This window comes from Mesoplodon mirus (assembly GCF_964341445.2).
Source record: "Mesoplodon mirus genome assembly, chromosome: X".
NCBI lineage: Eukaryota > Metazoa > Chordata > Mammalia > Artiodactyla > Ziphiidae > Mesoplodon > Mesoplodon mirus.
The window spans coordinates 41,478,726-41,499,220 of NC_138981.1; the positions used below are offsets into that span (position 1 = coordinate 41,478,726).

A 20,495-nucleotide genomic window follows, 5' to 3' on the forward strand; every position below is an offset into this window, starting at 1 on the left:
TACTGACTTACATAATTGCACTTGGCTTTTCAAGTCCTGGTGCTCTAAATGCAAGGGTTGATTCAAGTTCCTCACCCTGTGTCCCCCCAAAATACAATTCTAAGACTGGCTGGAGATGTTAGTCTTCAATTTGCGTAAGATTACACGTTTTGGAAACAAAATAACTTTAAGGGACATAGCTTCAGAGATCTTCACTGCAATATTTTTTCCAAGAGTTAACAGGTTTAAGTTCATACACTCCTTCCTCCCCATTGCCTACCCACTCCTAATGAGGTGCTAAAGAATAAGAGAAACAGCAAATGATGGACCACTGAAATGGAAAAAAGAGAAATGAAAAATACAAACTGAAAGAGCAAAATTACAAATTGGAAGAGGGTTGACTGGGCCAATGACATCCAAATGACACTTTCACATACTTACAGCAATACAAAAAGAAGCCACTTTCCTGTCATGGAAATGGTATTTAGAATCAAACGATTATGGAGAAATGGGGAGAAAATGGAAACAAAACAGTGCTCTTAAGATGCCAAAGAATAGACCTTTGTATCCAAAATGCATCTAAAACATGTCCAAAAATGAATTAAAAGGCAATCATTTCTCTAAAGGACTTAAGGGCTGAGAAAGAACTTTTTAATGTCCTTCCCTTTTTTCTTGCGGTGATATGCGCTTGCCATTACCTCAAGGAAGTTGGTTGTATAATATACTTTTCTAGTGTTTTTTTCTTTCCCAGTATCGAAAAAGCTGTCATTTTGTTGGCTCAATGACGAGTGGTTTAATGTGTAAATTGTGTACACAGGCTTTAAAAGGTGCTTTGATCTTCCTGATGGGTTCAAGGCGGGTGATTTTTTTTTTTTTAGTTCCCACTTTGAATAGTGGGCTTTTTTTTTTGTTTTCTGTTTTTTTCAGTCAGCAGTAATAAACATTTTCATTGTGAACACTGATATCTTAACACTGGTACCAACTGTACCAAAACATAATTCATGTAGCCTCCAGCTTTTCAATGGGTAGTGTTCCAAAAGTTTATGAGCAACTTATTTGAAATAGAAAACATTTTCTATTTACTCCATAACAAAACTATAATGAAACTATTCCTTCCTGATCTCCACTTTTCCTCATTGTCTTTGGAAACCTCATTTGTTAAGAACAATTTAGTCAGAATTGAGAAAACAAAAAGCAGACAAAAAAACAAACAGAAGAACAATTCAGTCCCTGGGCAATCTAACCTCCTCCATTGGCTACAAACTAATCCCAACACAATGGAGCCCACTCACCCCACGTTTGCACACTTAAAATGCTGTAAGTGACCTTTCAAAGTACTGAGGTAATCAATTGCTGATGAGAAAAGTGTGGCAAAGTTGATGCTGCATGAACTAGCTTGTTGGAGTGTAAACAGGTAGAAGGTTTAGTAATGTGTATCCACAATTTTAAAGATGCCACTTCAATAATCCCACTAAAGATCAGTGCCAAAAACTATTTAAAGTGTTCTTGTGCATAAAGATACTCATTGCAGGGTTGTTGTTTTGTTTTGTTTTTCATAATGAAAAGGAATAGAAACAATAGGGAAAATGGAAAGTATCCAACATAGATGAATAGTTATGGAAATTATGGAATGTTATGTTTAAAAAGACTGTAATAACAGGAAAGTGCTTAAATTAAAAAATTGTTTACCAAATTGTATTTACAGTTTTATTGCAAGTGATTTATTCAATTTCTGCTAAAAAAAAAAGCATTAAGACTTGATAAACTGGAATGGATTATGTTGCAGAACTGGAATGGATTATGTTGCAGACTTGATTCTAGCCTGCTGGCTGTTACTGAACACAAGTTCGTGTGCCCAATGCACAGTGAGGCCAAACAAACCAAAACATCAGAGTCTGGAGCAGAGAAAGGTTTATTACAGGGCCAAGCAAGGAGAACAGGTGGCTTGTGCTCAAAAACCCCAAACTCCCCAGTGGTCTTAGGGGAGAAGTTTTTATAGGCAAAAGTTACCTGAAGTTACCATCCTCCACCTGGGTGGGGGCATTAGTTCCTGCAGAACTCAAAGGTATTGTTATGTATATTTCTTTTTTATTTTTTTATTTATTTATTTTTTTCTTTTTGCGGTATGCGGGCCTCTCACTGTTGTGGACTCTCCCGTTGCGGAGCACAGGCTCCGGACGCGCAGGCCCAGCGGCCATGGCTCACGGGCCCAGCCGCTCCGCGGCATATGGGATCCTCCCAGACCGGGGCACGAACCCGTATCCCCTGCATCGGCAGGCGGACTCTCAACCACTGCGCCACCAGGGAGGCCCTGTTATGTATATTTCTTGAGGAGGAGCCAGGACCCTGCCCCAAGTCTGCACTATTGTTTCTTTTCTTTTTTTTTTTTTTTTTTTTTTTTTTGCTGTACGCGGGGCTCTCACTGCTGTGGCCTCTCCCATTGTGGAGTACAGGCTCCAGACGTGCAGGCCCAGCGGCCATGGCTCACGGGCCCAGCCGCCCTGCGGCATGTGGGATCCTCCCAGGCTGGGGCACGAACCCGTGTTCCCTGCATCGGCAGGTGGACTCCCAACCATTGTGCCACCAGGGAAGCCCCTGCACTATTGTTTCTTGACTGCTCCTCCCTTGTTTCTACATCCCCTTCCTTTGCTAATTAGCCAACTCTTTGAATCTGCCCTTTGGAACTCAGGGAAGGTCAAGGAGGCTGAATGAAGCCTATTTCCTACAAACAAGAAATGGGGGACATGGAAAGGATTTGTATCAGGGAGGGCCCCACAGGGTCCTGCTTGGTTTCAGAACTAAATGGTTTATAAGGTATTGTTACTGACCAAACTTGGGTCTGCTCACCTGCACGCAGTAAAGCCAATCGACTGACACCAGGTAGTGGTTGTAACAGGGAAGAACAAAATCTGACTCCATGTTGGATCTGTTTCTTTTATTTGACCTTTGCTTTCCATTGCTTTTGTTCTATCTATAGCTATTGGCATACGTAATGGCCTGCCTTGGGAAACCCTGCCCCTCTGCCTGAATGTTAAACTAAAGTGCCTTTGTTCAGCTCACAGGGAAGCACCCTGACCCTGCCCACCTGTGAATGGCTGCAGAAAAGAAGAAATTAACATATCCCCTCCCCGAGGCTGGCCAAAACCAGGAGATATTTTGCAAGACTTACAGCCTTTTTACTTTACTTCCTCATCTCCTCCCCTCTCTGTTCTATAAAAGAAACTAGCATCCAGACACTGATAAGACACTCTAGGACACTAGTCTGCCATCTTGGTCTGCCGGCTTTTGGAATAAAGTCGCTACTCTTTGCCTCAACACCTTGTCTCCCGATTTATTGGCCTGTCATGCGGTGAGCAGAGCGAGCTTGGACTTGGTAACATGGTGAAGGAAAGTGCAGCATTTATTGTAAGGTGCCATACAAGTAGTCCAAGACAGCTAATGCTCAAAAACCCCAAACTCCCCAATGGGTCTCAGCAAAGCATTTTTAAAGGCAAGGTGAGGGAGGAGGAGTCCCAGGGTAAGTGATCAGCTCGTGCACAGTTCTCTGATTGGTTGATGGTGAGGTAACAGGGGTTAACATTATCAATCCTTAGGCACCAGTAGGTCTGGGGACTACATGCTCATGGTCATCAAGTAGTTAATTTCTTCCATTTTGTGGGGGGTTTTGCATCTGTAAAACAACTCCAGAAATGTGCAGCAGATACTATTATTTAGGTACTTCAGACAGGAGCTAAAGCAGAGGATATGGGGGAGGGGGTCTGTCCTGGGAAGACACCATAGGGGCCTGCTTGGTCACAGTAGTGATAAAAGAGTACTGGTTAGAAAAATAAGCAAAGATAGCCAGGAAAACGCTAAAAGGAAGAGCAATGAGAGAGGATTAGTCTGACCACACATGAAAATGTAATTTTTTTAAAGTTACGAATTAAAACAGTGTGATACTGGTATATGAGCAGACAGACACACTAAGAGACTGAAATAGAAAGTCCAGAAATAAATACAATATATACCAGGGAATTCCCTGGCAGTCCAGTGGTTAGGACTTGGCACTTTCACTTCCAGGGCCTGGGTGCAATCCCTGGTCAGGGAACTAAGATCCTGCAAGCTGTGTGGCATGGCCAAAAAAAAAACCCAAAATAAAAACAATATATACCAGAATTGAGTATACAATAAAGGTGGAATCTCAAGTAGTCAGGTAAATATGAACTTTATTTTAAAACTGCTATTGGAACAACTAAGGCTGATATCTGACATCTGGAGAAACATACAGCTAAATCCATACCTTACAACATGTACCTGGATGAACTCCAAATGGCTCAAATACCTAGATGTAGAAATTAAAATAATAAAACTAATTGAAGAAAACTGGGAAAATTCCTTTATAACTTTGCAGCAGGGATGACCTTTTATAAATGACTCAAAAATTGATAAATTTGGGCTTCCCTGGTGGCGCAGTGGTTGAGAGTCTGCCTGCTGATGCAGGGGACACGGGTTCGTGCCCCGGTCTTGGAAGGTCCCACATGCCATGTAGCAGCTGGGCCCATGAACCATGGCCACTGAGCCTGCATGTCTGGAGCCTGTGCTCCACAATGGGAGAGGCCACAACAGTAAGAGGCCCACGTACCACCAAAAAAAAAAAAAAAAAAAAAAAATTGATAAATTTGACTATATAAAAATTAAAACTTAAGCGTAAAAAAATAAGCAAAATCAAAAGACAAATTGCAAACAGAATAATGTTTGCAATTCTTATCAAAGGCAAAGGACTAACTTCCCTAATATATAAAAGCTCCTTTAAAAGGGAATTTATAAAAGAACAACCACACCAATAGAACAGCAACAGACACATACACAATTCACAGAAAAAAGAAATACAAATGGCCCTAAAACACACAAAATACTCTCAACAACAATTATAATAATTGGACAGTATAATTCTCACTTAACAGATTAATTAAAATTCATAAGTATTACAACAGACTTGATATGTTCATGTGATGCATTCACTTGTGTGTATAAACTTATTCACTGTAGCACTGTCTGAAATAGCAAAAGACTTAAAACAACCCACGTGTCCAGCCTTATTGGACTGCATAATAAACCATAGTGTATCTGCACAACCACAGCTGTAGTAAATAAGTAAATAAAAAAATAAGAACAAAGAATTTATCTATGTCCTGACTTGGAAAGTTCCCTAGGATATATTACTAAAAGTAAAACAGCAAGATGCAGAAAAATGTGCTACCTTTTTTTTAAAAAAACAGCTTTATTGAGATATAATTCATATATCATATAATTTACCCATTTAAAGTATACAATTCAGTGTCTTTTAGTATATTACATTATTAATTTTTTAAATTGTAGTAAATATATACATATATAATTAAAATTTCCATTTAGCCATCTTAAGAATATAATTCAATGGCATTAATTACATTCACAAGGTTGTACAACCATCACCACTATGTATTTTTTTTAACATCTTTATTGGAGTATATATAATTGCTTTACAATGTTCTGTTAGTTTCTGCTGTATAACAAAGTGAATCAGCTATACGTATACATATATCCCTATATCCCCTACCTCTTGTGCCTCCCTCCCACCCTCCCTATCCCACCCCTGTAGGTGGTCACAAAGCACTGAGCTGATCTCCTTGTGCTATGTGCCTGCTTCCCACTAGCTATCTATTTTACATTTGGTAGTGTATATATGTCAGTGCTACTCTATCACTTCATCCCAGCTTACCATTCCCCCTCCCTGTGTCCTCAAGTCCATTGTCTACTTCTGCATCTTTATGCCTGTCCTGCCCCTAGGTTCATCAGAACCACTTTATTTTTAGATTCCATATATATGTGTTAGCATATGGTATTTGTTTTTCTCTTTCTGACTTACTTCACTCTGTATGACAGACTCTAGGTCCATCCACCTCACTACAAATAACTCAATTTCATTTCTTTCCATGGCTGAGTAATATTCCATTGTATACATGTACCACTTCTTTATCCATTCATCTGTCCATGGACATTTATGTTGCTTCCATGTCCTGGCTATTGTAAATCACCACTATGTATTTCCAAAACTTTTTCATCACCCCAAACAGAAACTCTGTAATTATCAAACAATAATTTCTCATTCCTTCTCCCCCCAGTCCCTGGTTACCTCTATTCTCTTTTCTGTCTCTATGAATTTGCCTATTCTAGGTACCTCATAAGTGGAGTCATATAATATTTGACCTTTTGTATCTGGTTTATTTCACTCAGCGAAGTGTTTTCTATGTTTATCCATGTTGTAGCATATATCAGAACTTCATTTCTTTGCATAGCTGAATAATATTCCATTGTATGGATATACTTGACTTCTCCTCTCAAGCTATAAAGGTCCTAGATGTCACCTTCTTCCAAGATAAGGCTGTTTCTTATACATAGAAAATCTGTTGTTTAGTGTAGCCACCTTGATTTTTTTTAATTTTTAAAAAATTTATTTTATTATATTTTTTATTTTTGGCTGCATTGGGTCTTCATTGCTGTGTACAGGCTTTCTCTAGTTGTGGTGAGCGGGGGCTACTCTTTGTCGTGGTGCACAGACTTCTCATTGCAGTGGCTTCTCTTGTTGCAGAGCAAGGCTCCAGGCATGCGGGCTTCAGTAGTTGTGACACATGGGCTCAGTAGTTGTGGCCCATGGGCTCTAGAGCACAGGCTCTGTAGTTGTGGTGCACGGACTTAGTTGCTCCATGGCATGTGGGATCTTCCCAGACCAGTGATGGAACCTGTGTCCCCTGCATTGACAGGTGGATTCTTAACCACTGTGCCACCAGGGAAGTCCCTGTAGCCACCTTTATTAATTGATTATTTTGACTAGATTTTCTGGATAACTTGCTGCAGCTTCTACATCAGCTGTTGGTTTTTCACCTTGCACTTTTATGTAATGGAGATGGTTTCATTCCTTAAACTTCATGAACCAACCTCTGCTAGCGTCAAACTTTTCTTCTGCAGCTTCTTCACCCCCCGTCAGCTTTGTAGAATTGAAGAGAGTTAGGGCCTTGCTCTGGTTTAGGCTTTAGCTTGAGGGAATGTTGTGGCTGGTTTTATCTTCTATCCAGACCACTGAAGCTTTCTCCATATCAGCAATAAGGCTGTTTAGCTTTCTTATCATTTGTATATTCACTGGAGTAGCACTTTTAATTTCCTTCAAGAACTTTTCATTTGTATTCACAACTTTGCTAACTATTTGGTGCAAGAGGCCTACCTTTTGGCATATCTCATGCCTTCCTCACTAAGCTTAATCATTTCTAGCTTTTGATTTAAAGTGAGAGTCGTGGGACTCTTCATTTCACTTAAACACTTAGAGGCCATTGTAGGGTTATTAATTGTCCCTATTTCAATATTGTTGTATCTCAGTTAATAGGGAGGCTCAATATGAGGGAGAGAGATGGGGGAACGGCTGGTTGATGGAACAGTCAGAACACACACAACAATTATAGATTAAGTTCATCATTGATTTGTGGCTCCCCAAAGCAGTTGCAATACTAACATCAAAGATCACTGTTCAGGGCTTCCCTGGTGGCGCAGTGGTTGAGAGTCTGCCTGCCGATGCAGGGGACACGGGTTCGTGACCCGGTCCGGGAAGATCCCGCGTGCCGCGGAGCGGCTGGGCCCGTGAGCCATGGCCGCTGGGTCTGCGCGTCCGGAGCCTGTACTCCGCAGTGGGCGAGGCCACAACAGTGAGAGGCCCACATACCGCAAAAAAAAAAAAAAAAAAAAAAAAAAAGATCACTGTTCACAGATCACCATAACAAGCATAATAATAATGAAAAAGTTTGAAATACTGTGAGAATTATCAAAATGTGACATGGAGACATGAAGTGAGCAAATGCTGTTAGAAAAATGACACCAATAGACTTGCTCAAGGCAGGGTTGCCACAAATTTTCAATTTGTAAAAAAAAAAACGCAACAACTGAGAAGCACAATTAAGCAAAGCACAATAAAACAAGCTATGCCTGTATTTCTAGTAGTTTTAATTACATATACTAATTAGAATTCTTAACCCTTAGAAACCTTAATTGATAGTGAAAACTAAGTAAGCACTTGTGAACTATCTGTTACACCAGCATTCTCTATATTGGCAAATTTACAGATACATTTCATAATTTCTAGAAGCATGTTCTTCCTCATAGTAAATTTTTCAATGAGTTACAAAACATGTTTATTGAAAAACCCAAATATCTTTCATTCCTTTGTAAAAAGCAAAAGTAGATAAACCTTTGTTCAGTGATTAATATTTCAATATTTAATCTTATTTGGAAATAATCTGTATACTCAATGAACATCCATCATTTAACTTAACTTAGTCTCGCTCTAAGGTTTCAAGTTACCAAAAAGATTTTAGAAACTATTTTTAAGTGGACATACCATAAAACATAATTGTTGTAGAAAAGTTAATTTATAAACTTTTATCTTAATTACATTCATTTAATTCACTTGTTCTTAACAATTATGTTTAGATTACTCATAAGAATTTCATGAGACATTGAACAGATAACCATCATCTTAAGTTTTTTTGTTTCTTGCTAATGAATTCTCTAACAAGGATAATAAGAACTTATTTTACTAGTGGACTTGGGTAGAATAAAAGTTCTGTGTCTGCATTATATTAAATGCTGATAACTCTGAAGACATGCCTATTTTAATCAAATCAACAAACTTAAACCAGCTTTTATTTACTTAAGATTGTCCCAGATCACATGAACTTGAAAAACATTTGGGTTAGTTTCTATATTTTTGGGAGTTTTAGGCATACTTAATTTATATAAGTATTCTTTTTCTTTAAGCCAATTAAATAAAGTTCACAAATTAATTTTGGCAATACCATCCAGAGGTGGAAAAATCACACATCTATAACATATCTGTCCATCTATCTATCTATCTGCTTATGTATCTATCTATCTGACATACAGAAACAAAAAGACAGATGCAAACAGAGATGTTATAGCTTTTGCTGTAAACTTTTAGCCATTAGACACGTACAACAATGCAAAACTCACTTTTAGTTTATAAAAGAACAGTTGGGTCCGAATTGTGTTTTTAGCAGATGGCATAAGTTAAAGTTACCTGCTCAGATGGCTAAAGTTTTTTACTAATATTAATGGAGAAGACATTTAAGATTTTCATTCTCTGGTATCCAAAGAGCCCCTCTTTTTTTCTTTTCTTTTCTTTTCTTTCTTTTCTTTTTTCTTTCCCCTTCTTATTACCTCCATGTAGTTGGCATTTCCAAGAGATGGCTCTGGGTTCCTAGAGAAGACAAGGTAGAATATTTACATCTCAAAGGCACAGAAGAAGGATGTAACTTTCTCCAAGAAGGATTTTGTTTCCTAAGTCCAGATCTTTTATAATATCTACAAGCCTTTTGAGATGAATAGGGGAGGTTTTGGGGTTGGTAAAAAGGATAGATGGGCTTTAAATTGCTTTTAGAGCTGCATTTCTGTTCTTATACTCAATTAATAAGACAAGAAGAGTTGTTTTTAATTCCTCAAAGAATTGGGTTGCAATCTGAGTGATATAAGGGGCTGATCCAACTACATTCTCTTCAATTTGCTTCTTTACATCAGGGAGATTTCCAACTAAGATGGAAATCAAAAGTTTCCTATCAGGGACTTCCCTGGTGGTGCAGTGGTTAAGTATCCTCCTGCCAATGCAGGGGACATGGGTTTGATCCCTGGTCCAGGAAGTTCCCACATGCTGCAGAGCAACTAAGCCTGTGTGCTACAACTACTGAGCTTGTGCTCTAGAGCTCATGAGCCACAACTACTGAGCCCACGTGCCGCAACTACTGAAGCCTGCACACCCTAGGGCCCATGTGCCGTAACTACTGAGCTCACATGCTGTACCTACTGAAGCCCACATGCCTAGAGCTCATGGCTAGAGAAGCCGCCACAATAAGAAGCCCGCACACCACAACGAAGAGTAGCCCCTGCTTGCCGCAACTAGAGAAAGCCTGCATGCAGCAACAAAGACAAAAAAAAAAGATTCTTGTCTTAATCAACCAGTATGTAATTTTCTGGTCTACCTATCTTAGGGTAGAAGGTCTAAAAAAACAGTTCCTATCAAACTCTGAATATCAGCTTCCAATATGGCCAACTTCTGACCATAGAGCTACTTCAAAAAAATTCTATCAAACATCTTATCACTTTCAGTCAGGACAAACAGTAAATATCCCTGGAAGTGTTGAACAACATTTTTTTTTCCTTTTTCTTTTAAACCAAAGGCATATATATCAAATGACTCAAAACCAAAACCAATTAGCCCTTTATGACTTACCCATGGATGCAAGAGGTGTCCCCACCCCATATAGAGCGCAAAAGATACTATCACCCCAAGATCTAGGGCCATGCCCAAAGACAACCAAAAGAAAGATACAGACAATTCCCCTGAGAGCTGGCAAGTCAGTAACATGCCAGCTGCAAATGGGGTGCAACCCACATTCTGTCTGGCCGTACTTTCATTGCCCCCAACCTGACAGTTGAGCCACCTGCATATGCAGAACCAAAACTCTCCATGCCCTGGGCAGGCAGAAAGCCAAGCCAAGTTCTCAGAACATACAATGAGAAAAACAGGAGAACAGTGGCTGTCCCTGGGAGGGAAAAGCTCAATAACTAATAGGTACCCCAAAACCAAATTTTAACCAGCATCACAATCCAAAGAACTAAGTCTTACAAATGCTTTTCTCCTGCTAATCTGAATTTGGAGAGGAAGGGACAACATGAAATTTTTACCTTTCTCTCTTGACTGGGAACTTCAGACAGAGAGCTGACTTTGGTAAGAATTCTTACCCTTCACTGGCTTCTTCCAGTTTTCCAGGATTCCATCTGCAGGCTCTGAAGCAAGTAGTGTATCTCAGTGGGTCCCATCTGGGTTGCCAAAACTGTGGGGGGAGGGGTGGGATAATTTTTCTCTAGCACTCTAGGTTCTTGTGTGAGACCCCCTGTAATAAAAAGATTAACAGGAGAAAAAGAGAAGTTTAATAAGATGTATATACCTCATGTACACATGAGAGATACCCAGGAAAACTGAGTAAAATCCTCCAAAATGGCCTAAGCCATCACCTCAAATACCATCTCCGGCTAAAGACAAAGGAAAGATGTTGTGGACTGGGGAGGTCAGTTATAGGAAGTTATCAGGAAAAGCACAGTAAACAAGGGGAAGTTTGTTATGCAGATTCAAGTCAGGTGCCTCCTCCACTGAGTTTCTTGTGATTTAGAGTCATCCTTCTCTTTTAGGTACAGAGAGGAAGATACCCCTACAAATGGAGATTTCCCTTATAAATGTAAATTTTCCTTAAAAAAGGATAAATTCTACTCTGCTTTCAGAGTTTCTCCTGTGTCTGCAGCCTCTCAAAAATAATCAGATGAAAAAAATCTTTAGGCCAAAGAGGCATATTTTGAAGGGGCATATTCTGCTATTCTTCAACACTAATAAAAGCTGTTGAGGATAAGGAACAGGGTAGGTAGATATGGGAAGTAAGACTTCTCATTAGGTATAACTTTTTATATTGTTTTTAATGTTTGACCATTTTAAATTTATTGCCAAAGCAAAAAATTCAAGTCTTATGATGTTCTAAATTTACTTACAGCAAGAGACTCATTAATAAGGTAGAAACCTACATATGTGGAAGGGTGAAGGGGCAAAGTAGACATGACTCATAAGTTATCCGCTCTGCAGTTAGTGAACTATTTCTATAAGTCCAAATTGAGTAAAGAATAATCTAGTTACTTAATTCATTCTTTCAAACCATGTTTATTAAGTTTTTCCTTTATGCAAAGGACAGGAATGTCAAATTATGCTGATTATTTTTTACCTTTAATGTTTATATTAAAATAATGATAGTTGTAAATAGCACACAGCATTACTAATAATATTGTTAGAAAAAAATTCAACCAAGTAAATCTGAAGATCTAATTGGTCTTATTTAATGATTCATCCCACTTAGCAACTAGAAGTACACTCAGAGGTGTTGTACAAAATGGGAGGTTTTTATAGGAAGAAAGGTGGGGCAAGGGAGCTATTAGCAAAAGAAAAGAAAGGATTATTTTTAGGGCAAGACCTCTCCTTTTGGGGAAAAGGGAATTGCAAGGGTTTTATCATGCAGATTGCCTCTTCTTCCTCTGGGGGATGGAGAGGGCCCAGCTGGCAGATTACCTCATTGGTGCTGACCAGAAAATTACATACTGGTTGATTAAGATTACATTTGTGGTGAAGGTGGGAATGGCAATTAGTTTAGGTATTAAATCTAGGTTTGGTTTCATGGGCTTTAGTACAAGTGATGCCATTTTGGACCTATGGTTTTTCTCTTTAACAATGCTATCTCTCTCTTTTTCAAATTACAGTATCCCGGGATGTAAAATAAAATAATCTCCATAGGAGAACAGTGGTTGAAGAAAGTCAATTGCACGAGGAAATAAATGAAATAAAAAATAAAGCCAAATTTCCCTGGTTCTGTCTGGAGTAGATAGCCTTGCTGGAGAAATTAAACTCACACTGTCTCATACCTCCTTCCAAAAATGTCGGGTTTTAATGGCCCAGGAGCAGGAAAAGGAGACTGGGAAGCCATCTTCTTTTATTGTAACCAGAAAGGCTGAGAGCAAGAGAGAAATCATTCATTTTTCAAAGAAAAACACAGAAGAAGACAAGGTTCATAATAATGTCACCCAATCATTTAACAAAAGGAAAATGAAAGCAGCACTCTTCTCAGATCAGTAAACACGCTATTGTTAAAGAGTATAAAGAAGAGAACATTTTTCACATGAGTCAGAGATGGTGGAGTAAGGAAATGACTCTCAATCAGATATGAATCCTTAAAGTCATAGACAAAATTTGCTGCAGCACCTGGCTAATCAGAGGCTATACAAAGCTTGTTTGTGGGTCCCGGGAAAACTCCGTCTGTGGCTTATCTTTTCTGGCTAGTTTCTCTATAACTCAACACACTTCCTCAGGGAACTAAAAGCAAGCATGTGACCAGCACAGTCAGCCCTGAGTATATCAGGAGACAGGAAAGCTGCCAACAGCCCCATTCTCTGATGTCAGTCTTCCTGCCCCTAAGCAGATTTCAAAATAACATTTCTCACTCCAGAATATCTAGTGCATTCTGACAGTTCATGGAGCGGTGGAAGTGGGTCTGTTCTTTGAGGATGTTTTGAGAGTACATCTCTTGCACTGAATTTTGAGACCCTACATTCAATGGAGAAACATCCAGAACATCAGACCATTAAAAACAAACATAAGAGACAAAACAAAAAAAGACCAGCCTTTTCAGCAATCTGCTATGCCATAATCACCTGGCTGTGTCTCCAGGGCTAGGAGCTAAATGGGATCATACCCCACCCGTGGCAGGCAGCCAATTCATTTCCTCTGGATTTGAACCCTTCCCCAAATTAGAGCGAGTGCTTGCATGCATGTGTGTGTGCGTGCGTGTGTGTGTTTTTTTAAGCCATTGTCATCTGCACTGGGAAAACTAAGTATTAAGAAGGAAGTTTGTCTAAAGACCGATATAAACTCAGAGTCTTTGTTTCACCTATAGTTGGATCCAGATAGTCCACAAATGGAGGTGGGAGAAGATGGGAGGGTGGGAGGGTGGGAGGAGGAAGTTGAGGTGTGCAGGTTTAGTCTCTCAGTTGAAAAGTTATATTGGAGAAAATGCAGATCCCTCAATTTTATAAGGTGCAGTTAGTAGAGTTCATTTCTATCTTCTCATACTCATAATTATTCTAGCATTAGATGAATTTTGAAAATCGTTGCAAGCATTAAAAAAATATCTAACTTAGTGCCATTATGCTTTACTTTCTTATAACAAGGTAGTTAGCAGCTTGTTTTTTAACAGATACTCTACTTTCGTGGTGGGGCAGCTTTGTTTCTTTTTGCATAAAGAAGATTTCAAATGTTGACATGCAAGGTATCATTCTTGTTATCATTGAAAAATGAAAAAGATAAACATACCAATCTTCTGATTTTAAAAAGCTATTTTAAAGCAATTTTAGAGTTGTTTTAAAACCATTTTGAAGCTATTGTATAGGATTTAAATGACTGGGTGAAATGGGATTTTTATCTTATTTATGATTTTCTCTATTTTCCAAATTTTCTATGACATTTTAAAAAAAATTTAAAGCAAAGTTCATGTTCCTATAATTTAACAGTTATACAAGAATTGTTGCAAAGAACAGCAATTCCCCAGTCCCACAAGCCCGTATCTCCAGAGGCAACAATTTTCAACTCTTTTAACTGATTGTATTTACCCTGATATTTCCAAATATTCTTGATTTTGTAGTTTCAGGCCCTACCTATTGACTTCCCTCTATAGTAAAAGAGGATTTACCTCTTTCATACAGGCATGACTCCCATTCCACTTATGGCCATTCTGTCAATATAGTCACATTGTCATTTTGGCTAGATCAATTAGGTATTTACATCCCTACGACTATATAAGTCCTGCTGACCACTGAACATGTTGTTTTGTATACAGAAGATTATATTTTTTGCTTTACAATTTGAAGGAAAAAAAATAATTTACACTGGCCACTTTGGAAATGTAGGTATTTCATCTGTATACTATGTTACTCAAAGACTGGGAATTTGAGAGAGCTTTTTGTCTGACCATCCATCCGGCACATTGCTGGCACTCAGTACATAGCTGTAGAACGAATGATTAAACACAGGCCTTCAAGTGACAAGTTCAGTCTGTTCAAGACACTGATTATTTGACAAAGGTACACTATGTGAACATGCCATTTGAAATCATCGAAATGGTCTTTACTGACATTATAGCTGTGTCAAAGACTTTTTTTGTTGTAATCACATTCCTTGTTTCCCAAACTCATGTGGGCAACTTTCCCCTCACCAGAGAGCATATTTCAGTATGGAAAAGCAGGCTTCTAGTTTTTTACATACTGCTCATTTCTTCCCACATGGTGCCAAAAAACCACGTGATTTAATCACACACAGAGCTTTTGATTTTCTTGCAATGCAGCCGAACTCTGGTGGTTTGGTTGTTTCCCATGGATTATTTTCTATAAATACAGGAGGGTGTGGATTGGCATCAGGTTGAACCTGCTCCAGGTACACCCCTCCCACTTTGCTAGGCTACATCATGGCTCATCAAATAACCACTAGTGAACAAAACCTCTCTCCTCCTATAGTATGACTTATCAGTTAGAACCCGAGCAAGCTGTCAGGCAGCCCTTCCTCTTCCTATATGTGCTGCATATTTGCTAAGCACTGAGTCATACTTGACACTTCAGTGGTTTCACCTCACTGTAAAGCAAAATACCAACCTAGTACGTGATATTATTTTTACCAGTAGCGAATCTGCTTTTTCTTTGAGCATCATATGTATCATCAATTTTGAACTGACTTTTATAAGCTTCCAGAAGTAATGTGATTTATGTGTGTGTTGGCCACAAGAAGGGCAACTTTGAATTGTGCCTCTTTAGGTTGGTCTTTTCTCTATCTTGAGGTATAAAATTCATAATTTATGTAATGGGAAGCATTATTTTATGTTTATCTTGAAGAAACACAATAAATTTACCAGGGAGGTCACTCTGATTTGAAAAATGACAGGAGTTTCAATGTCTTCATCCCACTATTTAACAAAGTTACATAATAGACTGTGTCCTGGGGAGGTTTAAACAGATCACAGGTCCAATAAAATCCAATTTTCAGATATTGCTCATTATAGTTCCAAATCAAACTTTTCTTTTTCAACTACTTGTCAGAAATCATCACTAACAGGTTCACTTGTACTGGCATTTGCAGACTCACAGTAAAAATTAAATTGGAGCTTGTTGATTATATTTATGACATTATTTTAAGTTGGAGCATTTATATTACTATTTTCATCGAACCACTTGTGAGTCATTGACCCATTTATATGAATTGTGGATAGATATAACAGTAACTATGAAAAAATGCAAAATTTACAAATGTACTCAATAGCTTGGAAACAATGCGAGATAATATTAGCCAAGCCCCCAAATGCTGTTAACTTAATGTCAGCAGTGATGAACCAGCTAAAATGGTACTTGCCGAATATGTTTATCCAAAGATATACAATTTCAGAAACTGAAAGGAAGCATGCCTGAAGCCAGATTTAGGGACTGGGTCCTCACCACTGGTTAGTGGGAGAATGAGCACACTATGAGCACAGTAAAAGGACCTAGACCCTTCGGCTACCCGCTCCTTGTGTTAAGGTCTAGCTTTTCCCCACTGCTTCACCTAACAGCCTTTCATCACAATGTTAACAACTGTCAAGCCAACAGGGTACCTTAAACATTGCTGAAAAGTTAACCTTTTGGAAGGATCTGCTCAGACATCTTCCCTACTCACCACTCTTCCATCTCCCACCTATACTAAAAAGGCAATGCTCATTAAGAAAATTCAGTTGACTGGAGATTATCATACTAAGTGAAGTAAGTCAAAGACAAATATCATATGATATCACTTATTTGTGAAATCTAAAAAAAATGATACAAATGAACTTATTTACAAAACAGACTCACAGACATAGAAAACAAACTTATGGTTACCAAAGGGGAAAGGTGGGAGGGAGGGACAAATTAGGAATTTGGGGGTAACATATACACACCACTATATATAAAATAAACAACAGGGACCTACTGTATAGCACAGGGAACTATACTCAATATTTTGCAATAAACTATAATGGAAAAGAATCTGAAAAAGAATGGATATATGTATGTATCACTGAATCACTTTGCTGTACACCTGAAACTAACACAACATTGTAAATCAACTATACTTCAATAAAAAATAAATTTAAAAAAAAGAGAAAGAAAATGCAGTTGACCCTTGAACAATACTGGTTGGAACTGCATGGATCCACTTATAGGGTGATATTTTTCCATCGTAAACACTACAGTACTACACTGTCTGTGGTTGGTTGAATTCCTAGATGTGGAGGAACCTTGGATATGGAGGGCCAACTATAAATTGTATGAGGGTTAACCCCTGCTGTTGTTCAAGGGTCACCTGTGATAGGATCACTGTGAAAATAACAATTAACCTTACATTTCAAGTTTGATGAAAGTGGATGAACAAAATTGTTTCAGGACTTTTTCCTCTGAAGCCCACCTCCCCATCCACAGACCCACTCCCCCCTCCTTCCTCACCCCGTTGTTCTACAGGGATCTTCAGTGGCCTACAATGCACAGCTTTAGAAGCATCGCACTATAGTGCTTTAGTTTTTACTTTTCTCATTTTCCTTTTCTTCTTTCTATTCCCTAAGTTAAAGTAGACAATATAGATCATAATGAGATATCTGAAGAGACTGTTAGAAGATTTAGGAAGGTTCTCTTTGAGGAAAAAGAGGAAGTTAGTGAGCAGCATGTCAAGGGATTATGGAGCTGACAGGAAGGATGCTTATAGAGGATGCCCTCTATCTATTTCCCAATCACAAGGACCTCAGAGGTAACTCAGTTCCATCTCATTTTACAAATGAAGAATCCAGTTTCTGAGGATTTTTTAAAGTCATGCGATAAATGTCGTAGATTGTTACATTAATGGCCCCCAATGAATCACATCTCCTGATATCCAGGTTCTAGTATAGTCTCCTCCCGCACTTACTCTGGGTTTGATCAGGTGACTTGCTTCAATCAATTGGACATTAGCAAATGTGACACAAGCAGAGGCTTGATCAGCCTTCATGGACTGGGGCATGCTTTCTTGGAACCCTGATATCCCTGTGCTGAATTATCATGCTGTGAAGAAGCTGGGATGAAAGGCCACATGGAGATGAGTCCAGGGGCTCTCGTCCACAGCCCACAGCAAGGACCTGACATGTAAATGAGGCCATCTTGGACATGGCAGCCCCAGTTGAGCCTTTAGTTGACAGCAATAGCATGAGTGACTCAGGACATATCAACGGAAGAACTGCCCGGCTAACCCACTGAATCAGGAGCAACAATACATCATTATTGTCTTAATCCTGTAAATTTTGGGCACTTTGCTTCCCAGCGATAGATAGCTGACACAGTGAGTTACTGGCATAGTGAAGACAAGACCTATAGCCACTTCAGAGAACATAAACTCAGAATTCAGACAAACTTGGGATCAACCCTAGTTCATTCACTTACTAGCGATATGACCTTGGGTAAGTTTTGGAAATTTTCTGAAGCCTCAGTTGTTTCTTCCATAAAATGGGAATAATTATAACTACCTGATGGCATTTTCATGAGGATTAAAAGCATTTACCAGCTTATATGAGTAGGGGAGGGGAAAAACATTTAGTGATTAGTAACTCAAAGGGATAGCTATAGCATCTTAACAAAGAACAATTAAATTTGTAGAGAAGGGACAAGACAAAGGAAAAGAGTTTTAAGCTTCCAAGGGCAGCAGACTGTGGGAAGGTAAATATATGGAGGAAATTAATGGAAGATAAGGGTTGTTTCCATCAGGTTTGTTGTATAGATTCCTCTCAGTGTAATCTCTGGGCTGATAAGTGGCTTCACTGAAGGTGATTGAGAGACAGAGTCTGCTTTTAGGGAAACGAAGGGGAGGGCAGAGAGCTTTTCTCCCAGGCATCTGATGTTTCTCAATTGCCTTCAGCTCAAAATTATCCCTATGCCAAAATGGCATATTTTGGGGTGGTATACTGTGATCCCCTACATGTGTATTATGGTCAGAAGAGTGCCTGGCACATAGTAAGTATCCAATTCACATCTGTGAGTATTAGTATTGGAGTATTAGTATTAGTAATCACCCTTGTAAGGTACATGGCACATAAGTAATAATAAATACATGGTGGCTATCATTACTTTTCTTCTGAACTTTTTCAATACTCTTCTTGTTTCTATCTCTTGTGCAACTGTTATCATTATGTTGCCATTTGTTATGTACATCCTCTCCTTGCTAGCTTATAAATTTCTTTAGGGCAGGCTGTGTCTCACTCACGTTTGTGTAGACCCTCCATATTGATGTGTTAAATGACTACGTGCTTGTAAAATAGGCCATTGATCATAACGTTACAGTTTCTGTGGCCAAACACTATTATACTGTGAGCAAATATGTTTTAACAGCAGCCTTCCCTACAAGAGAATACAATAGGATCTGGCCTTCTTCTAACGCAATACAAAATACGCACTTAATTAAGTAGATGTTTACTGATATCACTAGCTGATCCAACCAACAGTTGTCTTCCTTCATCAGAGAAGTATAAATTTATTAATTTTCCCTTTTTGTGGCAGTGGAGCTATATTCTAACTATAATGTGGTTTGATGCTTTCTATATTTCTGTCTAATCCAATTTCTATAAGAAATACTTCAAATATGGATAGGTAAAAATGTATTTCTCTTTCCTCTAAAAAAAAAAAAGATTATACTAGCATACTAATGAAGATAAGTTGAAAAACAGTAGAATTTTAAATCAGAACCGACATTGTATGTCATGCTGTTTTGCTTCTAATGTAACAAGATGTTTTGTGTTTTCAATAAACGCAGACTGCATAGTGACAACAGATGTAGTAAACATAGAAAATACAAAGATACGTTTTGTCATCATGAGTTTCAGACTGTAAACAAATTAAAAGACTCCTATATTTGGCTCCTGAGAAGGCAATAGTAATACTTTTCTTATTAGGTTAAAGAATTTTATTCCTATCCAAAGGAAAAATGAATTTAAAACTCAAATACAATGACAAAACTCATATAAACTTGATTCTACACAATATGCGAGTACATGTAGAAATGTACACATAGCTATAACTACAACCCCAGCAGCAGCTGCAAGATCTCGGAGTCAAGAGACTGGAAAGAATTATAGAAACCCATCCAAAATAAAGGTTGCTTTACAGGGTCACCCACTGAACGATGGTTTATTTAACTCTACAGCAATTAAAACAAAAACAAAAACAGAGATGGCCCCTGTCCTGAGGGGATTAGAGTCTGAAAAAATGTGTAAACAGAGATGTCTCAGGTATTATTAATAAGCTATGTCAAAAATTAAACTAAGGTGCTCGCTTCGGCAGCACATATACTAAAATTGGAATGATACAGAGAAGATTAGCATGGCCCCTGCACAAGGATGACACGCAACTTCGTGACGTGTTCCATATTTTTGCACATATATACAAGGGAATATTACTCAGCCATAAAAAGGAACGAAACTGAGTTATTTGTAGTGAGGTGGATGGACCTAGAGACTGTCATACAGAGTGAAGTAAGTCAGAGTGAAGTAAGTGTGCTAACACATATATATGGAATCTAAAAAAAAAAAAAGAAGAAAGAAAATGGTTAGAAGAATCTAGGGTCGAGATGGGAATAAAGATGCAGACCTACTAGAGAATGGACTTGAGGATACGGGGAGGGGAAAGGGTAAGCTGGGACAAAGTGAGAGAGTGGCATGGACATATATACACTACCAAACATAAAATAGATAGTTAGTGGGAAGCAGCCACATAGCACAGAGAGATCAGCTCGGTGCTTTGTGACCACCTAGAGGGGTGGGATAGGGAGGGTGGGAGGG

The 20,495-nt window shown here is 38.7% G+C and overlaps 1 long non-coding RNA gene across 1 annotated transcript; it reads right to left on the reverse strand.

Moving 5' to 3' along the window:
* Nucleotides 1–8,537: 8,537 nt before the first annotated feature.
* Nucleotides 8,538–12,924, reverse strand: LOC309796880. The gene is made up of 4 exons (XR_014292518.1): nucleotides 12,854–12,924; nucleotides 12,517–12,602; nucleotides 10,801–10,952; nucleotides 8,538–9,262 (listed from the first exon to the last, which is right to left on the reverse strand). It is a non-coding gene; the product is annotated as an uncharacterized lncRNA (long non-coding RNA).
* Nucleotides 12,925–20,495: the final 7,571 nt, after the last annotated feature.